General features: G+C 39.6%; 1 pseudogene across 1 annotated transcript; it reads left to right on the forward strand.

Annotated features, from left to right (window-relative positions):
- Positions 1-7,035: 7,035 nt before the first annotated feature.
- LOC146583944 (cathepsin D-like) lies at positions 7,036-13,907 on the forward strand (annotated as a pseudogene). The gene is made up of 9 exons (XR_014893022.1): positions 7,036-7,206; positions 9,524-9,680; positions 10,863-10,986; positions 11,130-11,248; positions 11,322-11,521; positions 11,903-12,024; positions 12,742-12,886; positions 13,001-13,099; positions 13,367-13,907. The product of XR_014893022.1 is annotated as a cathepsin D-like (transcript).
- The last annotated feature ends 3,704 nt before the right edge of the window (positions 13,908-17,611 follow it).

Raw genomic sequence — 17,611 nt, forward strand, 5'->3', positions numbered from 1 at the left:
GCATGTTGGTTAGTTTCAACTTAAGACCCACGTTCCTCTTTGTTGCTTTGTTTTATCACGTTTTCTCGTGATTTTCCAGACCTTTCCCTCAACCCTGAGAACAGGAAGTAATTTTTGCAGTTTGGAATCACATGATTTGCCTGCGTGGAACATTCAAAAATGCTGACAATATTAAACAGTCTTTGTTGCAAGTTTCAGTGATGACTCGTTCCATTTAAAAGGTTTCTCTTTGGTCTCTGTCTGACTTTGTCTACTTCACATATACAGTGGCTTGCAAAAGTATTCGACCCCCTTGAACTTTTCCATATTTTGTCATATTACAGCCACAAACATGAATCAATTTTATTGGAATTCCACGTGAAAGACCAACACAAAGTGGTGCACACGGGAGAAGAGGAACAAAAATCATACATGATTCCAAACATTTTTTACAAATAAATAACTGCAAAGTGGGGTGTGCGTAATTATTCAGCCCCCTGAGTCAATACTTTGTAGAACCACCTTTTGCTGCAATTACAGCTGCCAGTCTTTTAGGATCTGTCTCTACCAGCTTTGCACATCTACAGACTGAATCTTTGCCCATTCTTTTTTGCAAAACAGCTCCAGCTCAGTCAGATTAGATGTACAGCGTTTGTGAACAGCAGTTTTCAGATCTTGCCACAGATTCTCGATTGGATTTAGATCTGGACTTTGACTGGGCCATTCTAACACATGGATATGTTTTGTTTTAAACCATCCCATTGTTTCCTGGCTTTATGTTCAGGGTCGTTGTCCTGCTGGAAGGTGAACCTCCGCCCCAGTCTCAAGTCTTTTGCAGACTCCAAGAGGTTTTCTTCCAAGATTGCCCTGTATTTGGCTCCATCCATCTTCCCATCAACTCTGACCAGCTTCCCTGTCCCTGCTGAAGAGAAGCACCCCCAGAGCATGATGCTGCCACCAGCATATTTGACAGTGGGGATGGTGCGTTCAGAGTGAGGTGCAGTGTTAGTTTTCCACCACACATAGCGTTTTGCATTTTAGCCAAAAAGTTCCATTTTGGTCTCATCTGACCAGAGCAGCTTCTTCCACATGTTTGCTGTGTCCCCCACATGGTTTGTGGCAAACTGCAAACGGGACTTTTTATGGTTTTCTGTTAACAATGGCTTTCTTCTTGCCGCTCTTCCATAAAGGCCAACTTTGTGCAGTGCACGACTAATAGTTGTCCTACGGACAGATTCCCCCACCTGAGCTGTAGATCTCTGCAGCTCGTCCAGAGTCACCATGGGCCTCTTGGCTGCATTTCTGATCAGCGCTCTCCCTGTTCGGCCTGTGAGTTTAGGTGGACGGCCTTGTCTTTGTAGATTTGCAGTTGTGCCAGACTCCTTCCATTTCTGAATGATTGCTTTTTGTAGCCTAAGCGTGCTTTAGATTTCTCAATAACTTTATCCCTGACCAGTCTGGTGTGTTCTTTGGACTTCATGGTGTTGTTGCTCCCAATATTCTCTTAGACAACCTCTGAGGCCGTCACAGAGCAGCTGTATCTGTACTGACATTAGATTACACACAGGTGCACTCTATTTAGTCATTAGCACTCATCAGGCAACGTCTATGTGCAACTGACTGCACTCAGTCCAAAGGGGTTGAATAATTACGCACACCCCACTGTTAAGTTATTTATTTGTAAAAAAATGTTTGGAATCATGTATGATTTTCGTTCCACTTCTCACGTGTGCACCACTTTGTGTTGGTCTTTCACGTGGAATTCCAATAAAATTGATTCATGTTTGTGGCTGTAACGTGACAAAATGTGGAAAAGTTCAAGGGGGCCGAATACTTTTGTAAGCCACTGTATATGATGAACTCACCATTCCCAAAGTCAAGCGTGCTGCAGCCCACTTAAAGAACAGAACATCCCACAGGGCCCACCCAATCTTAAATCTTCAAGTTAAAGTGGGGTATTTCCCCATGCATTTTACTGAAAAAACACAAATAACACAGCCTGTTGGGTGTAAATGCGACCCCATGAAAGTGTTAAGGCCAATGTGTCAGCGAGTACATTTATCAGTCATGTTCAGTCATCACGATTATTATAGACATGCAGCTCCCCTGAAGTAACTCCACAATATCTTGGAAATAGATGCTGACATCTCGTGCTGATGCTGAAATCTGCAATCACAGTCAGTGTAGTAGAAACGTTTCTTTCACATTCTTGGAAGTGCCACTGTGTTTGAAGTTCCAAGAATTTAAAAAAAAAAAGTTTTAATGCTGTTTAACCACAAAGACAACACAAAAACTTGGCCTTGGCTCAGAAATACATAAACAGCATAATATTTACAATTGAGCAGTATGCTAAACATCAGCAGGAAGATGGCACTTGATAGTCTGGTGTAAATTATTGGATTGAGGACCCCTGCTGAGGGTGTCTTTATGGCATCTGGCAGACACTCGCTGCCATGACATTTAAAGAACAAAGTCTCCGATAGCAGATTGGTTTAATTCAGGAAAATGTCCATTGCTCTGGGAGAAAAACATCTGTTTTTAGACATGCTATAAAGAAGCAAAGGATCAAAATCAGAACCACTAAACCTCCGTTAGACTAGAGAAAATTGTATAACTACAGGTCTTAGGCTAAAGGGGGAAAAGGAGAGGTGTGCCAAGCAGGGTTTCCAAGAAGTGTGGAATCAGGGCCTGGATACTGCCAGCATTGCAAAATAGTATCAGCATAATTGACAAAAGGCTAGACCCATAACTGACTGCTACAGCAGAGACTACGTTCTGGCAAAGATGAGGCGGTGGGGCAGAACAATTCAAAGAGAATTGATTGTAAAAGTAGCTGCCACTGCTGCTGTTCAGGCTGTAGTGCACACCTGCAATCCTGTAATCAAGCACAGACCAAGACAGAAAGAAAGAAAAGGAAACTGCAGGAACGGCAGGAGAGGAGATATAAGAGTTATGCACCAGTGGTCTATTGTATTGTGAATGACTTCAGCCCAATCTAAATGATTGATATAGATTGAAAGCACAAAACCATAAGAGCTGAAACACTGAAGGATCCAGCTGTCATACAACAACACAGCAGCAGTACTTCCTTACTTTGTAACAACAGTGTTCATAGCAAAATGGTAACATGGTAACATTCCAAATAGAGACCAAAGCAGACGTACAGCACAACTGTTGTGCTGCTCTGACTGCACAACAGCTGTGCTGTTATTAAATGTTTACAGTATAATACCAGCGTAACGCTCTGCAGACTGTCGCATGCAAAATGCAAGACACATGCGCAGGACAACTCAGACTTGTGTCTGAATCCGTTTGTTTTTTTCAAACTCGGATAAAAAGTCATTTCAAAATGAAGTTTTACATTTGTTTATAAATGAAGGATTTGGTGTATAAAATGTTGGGAGTAATGCAGTTACAGTTTCTCTCAAGCGCTCTCCAGCTGCTCTAACAAATGAAGAAATCTTCATTTGTTAGAAATCGTCATCTTACTCTGGGGTGACATGCCACTGAAATCCTCCCATTTGAGAAGCGAGTCGTGTTATCAGTTAAAAATTATAGTTCACAGAATTTTTCGTTATTTCTGTTTGACCTTTAATATCATCTAACATTATTTACAGGAGTTCTGAAACATTCACAGATTTTATGTAGATTACATCTTGCATTGCAAAAGACTATTTTTCAATTCAGTTCAATTACATATAGACAGCGCCAACTCACAACAACAGTCGCCTCAAGGTGCTTTATATTGTAAGGGAGACCCTACAATAATAAGACTACTTCTTATAGTTGATGTAGTATGATAATGTCGTAAGATCTTCCTAGCAGCTTTATTAAATGAGAAGGACACAGTGTTGGTTATGATAAATAAGGCTCACTATGTGCTGTAACATTTTCTACATGTTGGATTTTCTTTGTTACTATGTGCTGCAACTATGTTAGACAAGAAGAAAGAGCCTGTCTGTGTCTGTGTGATCTTAAAATAGCTCATCAGCAAGGTTTGATTTCACACAGAGGGAGAGCAGACGCTGGATGGTCTGTGATTTGTGGGGAGAGGAAGCCACTAGCTGCCAAACGTCGGCATTACAGGAATCCCACTAAGCCCCTATTCTCCAGCTGACACAACAATGACCTTCAGTAAAGGATTTAATGTGTCACGTCTCAAGCTACAGACTGAGACCGAGGATAAAATGATTTGCAAGGCAGAAAAATGTATAAGTGTTTGTGCCAGTGTCCAATAGATTTCTATTATTACAAAAGAATAAATAAATTATAACAAAAGCCTTCAGAAATGTCAGTCCTGTAATAAACTATGAAAAAAATATTTCACTTTATTGTCCAGCTATAAATAAACTAAGAAATTAAAGAGAGTGATGCATTTGGAGATAAAATTGAGAAAAATTAATTTTTCCAATATATAATTTATTTGTGAAGGATTATTTGGGGTTGTGCAGAATGTAAAAATCTGATACCAGCGTAATTTACTTGTTGCCTGTCTGAACTGTAGTGAAAACAAAATACATTTACTATGATTAATATGACTATGAGATAATGTAAAAGTGATAAAAAAAACTTTGATGCTGCTTCATACTTTTATTACAGTATGATGATGTCAGCCTGTTATTGTGAAACTGTGATGTCGTAGGGAGTCATGCAGAAAAAATAAAAATTGTGTTGTACAGCCCGCTTCATGTTCTTTCATATGACATATTATTTAATAAGCTTTCTTGATTTTTTTTTCCAAGGTCAACTTTGACCCTGGGCACTAACAGTGAAGGTCAAGGTCAAATGCTTAGCCAGCCTGGGTACTTATGCCCCCCACGGCCTAGTATACTGTTTGAAGACAATTAATAACAAACTGTGGGTAACATAAAGTTTTTACTAATTTTCATATTTAATGTGACCTTGACCTCACCAGAATTAAATCAACTTGAGCTGTCATTGCTATTATTGTTGTTATCTGCTATCACACAAGATTTGAAATATCTTGAAAACTGGACACTGGATTGCTAACAAACAGACAAACATACGAAACCGATAACACACTCACACCCTTGGGAAAAATTCACTCATTTAAATCTTTATTGATGAAAGACTGGAAAAGAAAAACACATATGGTCAACTGTACAACTGATGGATGGAAATGATTCAATATGTGAATGGAATAATTAATTTGGAAAAAATGAACAACTTTGTTTTAGCAGGATCTTTGTTACAAACTTGTTGAATCTTTTCAGAAATTCTGCAAATAATTTTGTAAATGTTTTGTACAATTAGAAGACAGCCATGTGAAGTTGGCAATCCTGCATTGCATGTGCTGAACACTGCGTTTTAAATAGTATATTGTAATATGTAGTGTGTAAATGAATGCTCAGTAGTGTTAGTTTTACTAGCTGTGTGGAGGCAGTGACACCACCAAGTGCTTTTGAGCACAAAACAGTTTTGATTTGTTTTCAAAGGTTTTGCCAAAAGAGATTTTTTGTGATTGTAGATTGAAACAAAAAACTATTAGCATGTGACTTCCAAGAGTACTGTTCATATCACTTTTTATATAAAAGCACCTTAACACATTTTTGAGGGAAAAACAATGCCGACTCTACAACACATATGCAGAAGTGGTTTCATGTTGGGTCTTGTGACACGTTCCAACAGTCAGAGGACTGGTTCATGGTCTGATTCCTCAAAAAGCAGTGATTGACCATCAGCATTCACAAACTGTAAAACCTTTTGTTTGAAAGTAAAGGTCTGATTATTTCTTAATGTTTGAATGGCTTCTGTAAAGATGTGAACTGATATGCTTAAAAGGACTAGCACAATGTAAGGTTAAATTACAATTTTTTGTAAAATTGTGCTTAATGAGTAATTAACACCAAAAAGTCAATATATTACACTCGGCTAATCCTTTCAGTACTTACTAGTGATGTGTCGGTCGCGAACGAAACGGCTCTTAGAGCTGACTCTTTGAAGTGAATGACGCGAGCCGGCTCCTTATCAAGAGCCATGGGGTTTTTTTTCTCTTTCTCTCACCCTCTCTCTCACTTTTTTCCCCGCTTCACTCCGCACGCGAGCCTTCTGCTTTGCGCTGAGCAGAGGGGGGAGGGGCGGTAGTTACACTCGCAGTAGCATAGGAACAGAGCGGGAGGGAGAGAGAGAGCCAGGGTCAACAATGTCACATTAGAAAGGTATAGTAATCATCCACAACTATTTTCAGTTGCAGATGATAAAGGATTCAGAAAGTTTATTCATGCAGGCCCATATGACAGAGAATGTGCATGTTCTTTTTGTTTTCATATTTTTTCATATTTATATTTAATTGTGTTGTGGTTTGCAGTGTTTTGTGTTGTTTCACTTTAAATTTGTTTAAAAGGAAAAAGCTGAAAATTTTAATACTTAAAAGTTGAACTGTGAATAGTTGGTTTTTGTATTATATGATTTATTTATTACATTTTATGTGGAGTGAATAAATAAAAGTATATTTACGGTGGCCCCTACAGACAAAGCACATACAAACTCCGAAACACGTACAAACTCCAAAACACGTAGTAACACAACAGAAGTGCAGGATGCTAGGGGCAGTTTTGAGCTTTTGTTACCTAGTGGCTACACAAGCCAGGACGTACCAACGACCGGATTTGGTGTGTGGTAATAACAGGTAAATGAACATTTACATTTTTTTAATTATTTGAATATACATGAGTGCTTGTGTATAAATACACAAACAACACACATATGCTTCCAACTGTGTAATTTAAGGGATCTAGGCAGCTGTTTTGGAAGTTCAGTTAACACTAGAAATGTGTTTTTGAGTTTGTACGTGTTTTGTCTCTAGGGACCACTGTATATATTTAGATATAAACATATATAAATAAAACCACGGGGTTTTTTTTACATTAGTAATTCCTTTTGTGCATAATTTTATATTATTGTTAATAATTAATTAATTAAAGCAACAAAACAACCTGAAGAGTCGGTTTGGAGCCGAAAGAGCCGGTTCTCTAAAAATTAAAACTTTCTACTTCCGCTGACAAGCCGGTAAAAAACCGGATGTGACTTCATTTTTGGGCAGGTGACTACCGTCAGCTGATTAAAGTCGGCTGTTTGTGGTCAACAAGGCGAAGTGCTCAGTCATTGTTGTGGAGTGTGTTTCTGTGATTTTCCAGCCGTTACAATGAGGTCCTTATTCCTGTTTGTCATCGCAGCGTTAGCCTTGACTAACGACGCCTTGGTGCGGTAAGGGAAATATTCCGTTTGTTAGCCTCCTGTTATTTCGGCTGGACTCACTGCTAGCTCGTCTGTAATGCAACTTACCATGAATAACACTGCAATACGCGACAGTCAGGCTGTGCTTCATAGGAGCTGTTTTTGGTAGCAGGCAGCCAGCTTTATTCTTACATTTATTCAGCTTGTTTTAGCTAACAAGCCCGCATCGTCTCCCGTGTGCTCATGGTATTCTCTTTGTCTGTTGGTCTTGTGACTTGTGCCCCCCGTCGTCCAAACACACAGCTGTTTATCAGCGGAAAGCAAAGACGCTTCCAGAAAATCCAGACGTAATTAATCATTTATTATGGCTCACTTTCGTCGGGTAAAGTAAACTAGGTTGGCCGGTAGAACAACATGGCGTGTAGAAGGCTCTCAAATTGAAAACAGCTGTAATTAATACACCTGAGCTTTATCTGCACTAACATGTCAAAACGCCTACTGTGCGGACTGTGCCTGTTACAGGTGTTTTTCTTCCTGCCTGGGAGCCGTTAAAAGCGCCACAGTGAAGCTAAATGTCTTTGTGTTTACTTTGGGTCTAATAATAATAAGTGTATAAGTGCTGAACAGACATGCGCAGACAGACACGAAAACTATATTTATAACACAAACAGATCTATAGATGAATATATAGGGAGGGAGGTGCCGGTATGAAGGAATGCTGAAAGAAATATATTTACAATCCTATTCAGTAAAACTACTGCCATAAAATCATGATCCCAGACGTGAGTTGAAGAACAAAGTAAGCCCACTAGTTCAGTATTAAAACAGGTTTTGGTATTTATGAAAATCGAATTTCTCGGTCCCTCCTTTATACTTACTACCACATCTATTACTGCTACTAATATTAGTACCATTGTCGTTAATAGGAATAAATGTAGGAATAATAATAATAATAAGACATTATTACTGAGTGTGAATTTAGACCTAAATTAGGGCTAACATGGAAGAATTATATGTGATAGGTGAAGTCACATGTATTTAATACGTAGTATAAAGGAATATTTGGAATATTTAGATTCAGAAGAATGACTTTTATCCATTTTAAATTATACATTAAATTAAGCAGGGCTCAGATTCTGAGTAGAGTTAATCGACAGCCTGTTTTCTGACTTTCTCAGATTTTCTGTTGTTGGTAATTAATTGTCAGATGAACATTAAAAACTCAGTATGGGATTTTGTTGTACGTCTTGGTTTTAAGCGTAGCAGTAAGATGGTGATGAGTGTTTCCTGAAGCCTTTGGGTCACATGTTTGTTTCCTGCATAGCTACAGTAAAATAGAGGGACTTTCAGTAGAAGGGTTTACGCCTAGTTTACATTTACAGAAGCAATGAACCCTACTAGCATTTTCATTTCAAGAGGGCAGAAGAAATATTTTTTAAAGTTGATCATGTCATGCTTGCCTTATGGGTGGTGCACATTTTTGCAGCCCTGTTGCAGAACATTTTGTAGATAAGATGTGGCCCACTTGCTACTTCCTTATCTGCGAGGCGTTAGTATTAAAATGTGTTAATATTTCACAAAGGAAACTCAGTGGACTGAAGATTTTCTCTTTTTTTCCCCGTGGTTTAAACTTGATAGAAGACGTACTTTTAAAATTGTCACTGGGCAGGTTGTTTGTGGTTGTGCAGTGTGAGCAGAGAAGGTTGAGCTTCACTGTTAAAAGTGAACACAACATCGACCTGAGGGTGGGGTCGATGTTGTGTTCGACCCCACACAACATCGACTGTACATCAGTACAGTCGTGTTGTACTGATGTAACTCTCTCTGGTAATTAACGCTAAGTAATGGATTAATAGTTGAACTAATATCGCTCACCAAAACTGAAGCACAGAGTTTCCATGAAAATGTAGAAAATACTCCAAGAGCACAAATACAGGCAACAGGTGCAGTTCAGGGGCTTGAATTTGCAGAGGTGAGGCCACAGCACACAGTTACTGGCTACAGCTTATAGTGCTGGCACTGGGGAAAGTGGCTTCACCCCTAATGTTAGTAATTAACAGAATCATAATGAGTGATTTATTCTTTTGATTTAAAAAAAGGAACTTATGTAAATCTTTTGTGAAGGCAGAAACTGGAGTTTTTCAGGAGGCCCAGGAGGTAGCTGCCTTCACGGCTAAGCTCACAGGGAGGCTAAAGCTTTGGTGTGCTTCTAAACGTGTCGCCACACTTTCTGAACCAACTGAACACGAAATGTTACATTTCTGCAGATCACAGATCTAGGCATTCAGACTTGTGTTATGTCACTGCAAATGAACAGAGCAGTCTAATTTTGTTTTCCTCTTTTCAGAATTCCCTTAAAGAAATTCCGTTCCATCAGACGTGAATTGACCGACTCGGGGAAAGGAATCAAGGAGCTTGTGGCTGACAAACACTCCCTTAAGTACAACTTTGGCTTCCCCTCGAGTAACGGACCCACTCCAGAAACCCTTAAGAACTACCTTGATGTAAGCGTCACTCTCCAAACTGGCAACCTTAAAGTCTTCACTTTCCTTAATGCACTTTTCACAAGTTTAAAACCCTCGCAGGGAGAGCCACAACAAAGGTCTTCTTGTGCTGTGGCTACCTCAGCCTTCCTCTGTAAATCCTCCAGCAGTTTGGAAAAATAGGCTCGTCTGTCAGGCAGAGTCATTCCCAGCAAACACATTATATTTTTTAACAAGGCTGATTCACAGTGAGAGACTGAGAGACACAAGAGGAACAGGGACTATCTGACAGCTGACTCATTGATCTGGAAGCTGCAGGATCCTAATGAGCCTACAGAAGACTGGTTAGCACTGTTTTACTCAACACATCGTGGAATCAGTTCTTTTGTCTTCAAATACTCAGTCAGCTTTTATAGGTTATAAAGAGACACAAAAACCAGACTTACAATTTTGAGTAGACCAAAAACATCAAGGTTTAAACAAAAACTAAAGCTAATAATAACCGTTATAACAGGACGAATCTATAACATGACAGTTGCTCTGTATTAGTTTCAGCCTAATCTACCCAGAAAACAGGGAGGTTTAAATGGTTTTTCTTTTATATAATCAAACCAAAAGTGAAATTATTAATTGTCTTCTTGTTATCTATCATAAGAAAACTGCTGCTTGCTGTCTGCTCATGAGTTTTAGTATTCCTGCTGCTTTTCCATCATAGTTTGACATTTGTGTCCCTGCAAGGCTGAAACGTGAGAGTCTTCACAGACAAACCTAAACTGTGAACAGCCAAAATCAATCACTGGAGCAATCAAAGGAACGTGACTTCTACATTTTGCTCAGAAAAAGGAAGCGTTGTGTGACCGCAGTGACTGGGCAGAAATGTCGACACTATTTTGCAATGAAGGTTTCAATCTGAGAGATTTTGTGTCACATGAAATGGAAGTTTGCTTCATGTCCTGAATTTATGGGGTAGTCATTTCTTTTGTGTAGCAGCTGATTTACTGCTATGACTCACTTCTTATTTGACCTGCGTCCTAATAACATGTGCTGATACTGACAGACGTAAAAACAGGCTGGCTCACTTTTACATGTACGATGAGACTTTGTTGTAGACCTGGTCCTCTTTAGGTTACTATAACAGAAGATCAGCTGCATAGTTCTTCTTTCAGCTCAGCTAACTGATCGATTTCTTCCTTTTCCATCCAGGCCCAGTATTATGGCGAGATTACCCTGGGAACGCCTCCTCAGAAGTTTACCGTGGTGTTTGACACGGGTTCCTCCAACCTATGGGTGCCCTCTGTTCACTGCTCTTTCTTCGACATAGCATGCTGTAAGTTATCAGCTCCAAAACACAAGGCGTTCATGGCGTTGCCGTGCAGAATCAGATTACCTGTGATCACACAAGAAGATTTGTTTGAACAAACAAAGCACAGATTACAGAGACGGATTAAAATGTGTGTTTTTGTTTCTCAGGGCTTCACCACAAATATAATTCTGCAAAATCCAGCACATATGTGAAGAATGGAACTTCCTTTGCCATTCAGTATGGATCTGGCAGTTTGTCGGGCTACCTCAGTCAGGATACATGCACTGTAAGTTTCAGCGGTCCCACATTAGTGTATAGTCGGAGTCAGTTCCTTCTAATTATTCGTCCTGCTCTTTCAGATTGGAGACATATCAATAGAAAAACAGATCTTTGGAGAGGCCATCAAGCAACCCGGCGTCGCTTTCATCGCAGCAAAGTTCGACGGGATCCTCGGCATGGCCTACCCGCGCATCTCCGTGGATGGGGTGGTTCCGGTGTTTGACAACATCATGAACCAGAAGAAGGTGGAGAAGAACGTCTTTTCCTTCTACCTGAACAGGTGAGAGCAGCCGTTTCTAAGCTCAAGCTCAGAGTGTTGGGCTGCAGAGTGACCTGCTCAGAGTTCATGTTTTCTAACCTTATGTTGACGTGTTGCTGGTTAGTGTGAACGGGACACAGCTGTAAAAGACCAAGATGGACAAACAAGTGTTTTTAGTGAAGCAGTGAGCCTTGTGGGTAATGTCAGTGCCAGGTTTTTGGTACTTTTGCTATTTGTTTTATATTTGCTGTGTTTAACTGAGTGTTTTGTATGCTGCTGAAGGTCTGAATGGATAATCTCTTACATAACAAGAAAATCACACGACTGTTTCTCCCTTTAAGATTAAGTGTTTTCAGACAAACACTTGGGCAGGTGCTAATATCAAAGCTTGCTGTTCATCAGGAACCCTGACACAGAACCTGGTGGTGAGCTGCTCCTGGAGGGACCGACCCCAAATACTACGACGGTGACTTCCACTATGCCAACATCAGCCGGCAGGCCTACTGGCAGGTCCACATGGATGGGTAAAGGCTCAGATATCATACTCATACGTGCTTAATTTCTGAAGCGATGCATAAAACATTCACCTGAAAATTTTTTATCGAGTGTTTAACAAACTTATCAGACCACCTGTCGTTAAAAACAAGAAAACCGTGTTTAAAAACTACTGAAATTCATGTTTTCATATGTGGCACATTGGACTGCTTCCAGATGTCAGAAATGAATCAAGCGTAACATTCAAGTACTAAAACATAATTCTATTTTAGCATCAGTTAGCACATGTGGGGGGATTAACCATTACAACACTGTTTAATTTAGGCACTGCTAAGCAAGCATTTCTGGTCTCATGTCTGAAGATTCACTGCTTTGCTTTGTTTTGCATCATCATCATCAGAAGTTTAATCTTTGATTTTTAGTTCTTGTTTGGACAGAACGAGATATCTGGTGGCCCAGCTTGATCACCAAAAACCCACCGAAATTGAAATTAACTTTCATGTAAGCTATGACAGAGTTTAGCCCCCTGCATCCCGTATTGAATGAATGGTTATTAAAACAGTTGCATCAGTACCTGAAGTCTGAAATATGTTGGACAGCAAATGAACACAAATTGGTCAAACAGGTCAGTCTGAAGGAGTTTCAGTCAGTACGTGTTTGAATCACTTCTTCCAAAGTGATTAAAATTTAGGACATTTAGTTGAGTGTCTTCGTGTAGCGTGAATGTTTTTGTATGTGTTTGACAGGATGACAGTTGGCAGCCAGCTGAGTCTGTGCAAGAGCGGCTGTGAGGCCATCGTAGACACTGGGACCTCTCTAATCACTGGCCCCGCTGCCGAGGTCAAGGCCCTGCAGAAGGCCATCGGAGCCATCCCGCTCATCCAGGGAGAGGTGAGAGCAGTCCTCACCTTTAATCTGCTGAATAACACTGTGATATAAAATCCTTCAAACATCACTCACACAAATACAATACAAAACAAAGTGTTGTTGAAATTTGTGTTTTAGTACTTGGTGAACTGCAGTAAGATCCCATCGCTGCCTGTCATCACCTTCAACGTAGGCGGACAGAGCTACACTCTGACTGGAGAGCAGTATGTCCTCCAGGTGAGACTGTTTCCAGCAGAGGGCGGCAGAGCGTCCCCATCTGATGTGACAAAACAACACTGTGACTGTGTTTCGCGTCATTAAAGTCCAAACAAATGCAGTTTTGTTGGATTTAGCACAACCGGCAGAGGGCTGGCTTCGTGTCTGAGGAGGGATCAGTTTGTTTTCCTCGTTCCTGCTCACGAGCGCTTCAGATTCTCTGAATTATGTAAAAGATGGTCGTTTCATGTTCACCTGTTCTTGACTTTATCTTTGTCTTCCTATTAGGAGAGTCAGGCTGGGAAGACTATTTGTCTAAGTGGCTTCATGGGATTGGACATCCCTCCACCTGCTGGGCCCCTATGGATTCTGGGAGACGTTTTCATTGGCCAGTACTACACAGTCTTCGATCGTGACAACAACAGGGTGGGCTTTGCTAAATCCAAATGAGCCCATCCTGCACTTTTGAGGAGCATGTCCAAGTGCAACGCTACAAATCTAAGCTGCACACGTTTTCTGTTGCTTTGCAATCAAACGGTATAGAGCAATAGATTTTATGGAATAGACTAAATGCACTGATCTGAACAATATGTAAGATTTCCAAGAGCAGGAGAAGCAGATAGGATACTTCGTGAGTTGTGTGATAAGTGTCTAAGAGCAGTCGATTATAAATTTCCTGCCCATTCAAGTGATCCTTTTTCTTTTTTAATCAGGGATTTGTTTTAAAAAGAACTTTTGAATTTGTATTTTTGGGAGGAAGATGGTATCTACTACTGATAGGTGTGTCTTTTAATCTGACTAGCTTCAATAAACAATTTTTAAAATATGATCCGTTTTGTGTTTTGAGTGAATTGATTTTGGGTGGTTCTTTTAAAGACACAGTCTCTGTAAGTTTTAGAAAAGTACACATTTCCACCTGTTGTCTAAAAGTCTGTTTTGAAAAGTGTTACGTCATCAGATCAGAGTTAGGGCGTTTGTGGATGCTAACTGTAAGCCATCGCCAGTGGTGCTTCACCATGAGTCATCATGACAATGGCTAAGTATGAAGCAAAGCCTCCAGTTTAATCCACTGAGGAATTTGGTGATATGCAGGGGGTGAGCTGTTGAAGCTCAAACTTTGAGCACTATTGTCTATTGTACATTTCAAAATTGTTTAAGAGCATTTTATTGAATCCTAGCTTGGAACACATCCAGACTAATCAAAGAGTCAAATTAAACTACATTTAGTACAGCTTTCTTTACCATTTGACACCGATCTTCACTGTCAAACGTTCACATCTTCTCAAACAACATGTCAGGAGTGTGAGGTGTTTTCCCATTAAAGGTTCATCAGTGTTTGTCCATAAGCCTTGTTTTATTAACTGAGTCCTACAGTATAGTATAGTAAATATTCCAGCGCGTGGATGAGGCTGACAGCTGTAGTTTGAGTTAACGGTTGGCAAATATGTTAAATATAAAAATCATCTAAATTATATTATGTTTGTAAAGACACACATTTCCACAGATTAATAAAACTGTTGCTTTGATATTAACTGAATAAGAAACTGCAAAATGTCAGTCAGTTGCCTGAAGGAGGGCAGGAATCAGAGGAACCTGTCAAATAAAAGCTGCCAGTACGTAGCTTAGGTTTACAGAGTCTATTACCCAGATAGATGACTCGGAGTTTAGCTTAACTCTCTTTCTGAAACAGAACATATATATTTTCCCTCAGCTCACAGTTGACAAACCCAGAATTACCACTCCTTCAACTCTCTGGACCCCAGATCTCCATTAAGGACCTCTTAAAACCACTTCCCTGTACAGGAAGATGGTTTTATAGTATGTGAATAAAAATGTGCGACAACCAACAAGACTCAAACTTTATTATTCCCTCAAGTGCTTTACATCAATCACTATAATGTACAAAATATCAGCTATACATAAACCATAGATTTCCCCATAAAAGTAGTTATTTTAACCAACATTCTCAATAAATACATATAAATACTAGTGCTTTCAGCATTAATCTCCTTAAAATAACGTTAACGCCACGTGGGGCTGCACGGCGTCAACACGTTAGCACAGTTAGCTCGTTAAAGTGTTAGCGCCATGCATCCCCACGCATGGGGTGAGATTTGCCGCGTTAATGCGGTTATAGCGTTAACGTCATTTTAATGAGATTAACACTGACAGCAGTAATAAATACACATATAAAATCTTTACAGCTGTTTAGTACTCAGTAGATAAAGTTTTACCATCAAATCATTTTCTCAACCTGGAATCACAACAAAATCGCTTTAGTTTCATAAAGTTCATAAACACTGTGTGTGGAAATGATGACAGCTCTACACAAAGAAGTTACTCACTGCTGCTAAAAGCAGAACCAGGCGACACTTTGGGGTGTCTGGTGTTTCGAATGGGTAATTTGTGTTGCAATGTGGGGTTGAGTTCCTGAAATTTCAATGTTGAAACCATACAAATACATGATAATCAAGTGAATACTGATAACTAACCCCCAACCCATTAATGCACCCCCCCCCCCCCCCCCCCAAAAAAAAAAAAAACCAAACAGAAAAACAAAGAAAAACCTCACATTACCATTTTCTAATAAGGCACCACTTATCAGTGGGTTTATTTTGTGTCAATAAATCTTTTGCTAATGGCTTATAGAAAAATGGAAGCACACAAAGGCAGACTGCAGTAGGCACATAGTGTGAAGGCACTTTACTGGATAGAAAGATAATCTTTAAGGTCTCCGCTGTTTAAGTAGAATCACATTTTACTAACATCAGGCAGGAAGAAGTAGCAGGTACTGCTAGTTAGCAAAGCTAGGCTACATAGCCCTTAGCACCACTCCTATCTGCTCCTGTGGCATAGCTAATGTTTGGTGCGCTTGTTGCGAGGCGATATCAAGAGCCTACCTTCTGCTAACCGTCACAACATTTTTGACATGGACAAAAAAAGCACATAGGTGAAAGACAAACACATGCACAGGAAGTTATTCTCATTTTTAGCATAAAGATATAAAAAATGTAAACATTAGCCTAGCTTAATATTTATGTTTCTTAGCTTAAATAGCTGCTATGTTTCCTGCATTCTATTGTGAATAAAATACAGGCTCATTACGTTTTAAATAGTGTCCAAAACTTTCTTAGAACTTTGGTTGTATATGATGTTGTAATATTTATGACACACCATGCAGAAACCATGGTCTCTCTCACTTTTTTTCCGCTTCACTCCGCATGCGAGCCTTCTGCTTTGCGCTGAGCAGAGGAGGGAGGGGCGGTAGTTACACTTGCAGTAGCACAGGAACAGAGCGGGAGGGAGAGAGAAAGAGAGCCAGGGACAACAACGTCACATTAGAAAGGTATAGTAATCCTCCACAACTATTTTCAGTTGCAGATGATAAAGGATTCAGAAAGTTTATTCATGCAGGTCCATATGACAGAGAATGTGCATCTTCTTTTTGTTTTCATAGTTTAATTTATATTTAATTGCGTTGTGGTTTGTAGTGTTTTGTGTTTTTTCACTTTAAAAATTTTAAAGGAAAAAGCTGAAAATTTAAATAGTTAAAAGTTGAACTGTGAATAGTTGTTTTTTGTATTATATGATTTATTTATTACATTTTATGTGGAGTGAATAAATAAAAGTATATTTACAGTGGCCCCTACAGACAAAGCACGTAAAAACTCCAAAACACGTAAAAACTCCAAAATACGTAAAAACTCAGAAGCACATAAAAACTCAAAACACGTACAAAAGACAACAGAAGTGCTCCAGAATGCTAGGGTGCAGTTTGAGCTTTTGTTACCTAGTGGCTACACAAGCAGGAAGTACCAACGACTGGATTTGGTGTGTGGTAATAACAGGTAAATAAACATTTTTTTTAAATTATTTGAATATATATGAGTGCTTGTGTATAAATACACAAACAACACACATATGCTTTCAGTTGTGTAATTTAAGTGATCTGGTAGCTCTGTTTTGGGAAGTTCAGTTCATGCTAGAAATGTGTTTTGGAGTTTGTACGCGTTTTGTCTCTAGGGGCCACCGTAAATATTTATATATAAACATATATAAGTAAAACCACTTTGTTTTTACATTAGTAATTCCTTTTGTGCATAATTTTATATTATTGTTAATAATAAATTAATTAAAGCAACAAACAACCTGAAGAGCCGGTTCAGAGCCGAAAGTGCCGGCTCTTTTAGTGAGCCGAACCGAAAGAGCCCGGTTCTCTAAAAAGAGCCGGAAATCCCATCACTAATGCAAATGGTATTCATTTGTAGGCTACAGAAGCTGTGAATCGACCACAATCCACACCCCGTTACAGCCCCAAGACAGAAAAGCTGCTAGCATCACCAGCGGGGGAGGTTTTTCTTGCTGGTCTGACATAATGATAGTGTCGATGGGATCTCCCTCCCACATCCAAGAGGTTTGCTGGGACAATGATGGAAGATGAGTTCTTTATTTGCAGTTTATGCATGAGAAACTACTTGATAAATTACATTTTACAGATGTAGCTTTGAGAGATATTTGCAGACAGTGAATGTT

The sequence above is a fragment of the Mchenga conophoros genome, linkage group LG1 (genome assembly GCF_057382185.1).
Source record: "Mchenga conophoros isolate Kocher_MC1m ecotype Shallow Benthic linkage group LG1, M_conophoros_male_GT1.1, whole genome shotgun sequence".
Lineage (NCBI taxonomy): Eukaryota > Metazoa > Chordata > Actinopteri > Cichliformes > Cichlidae > Mchenga > Mchenga conophoros.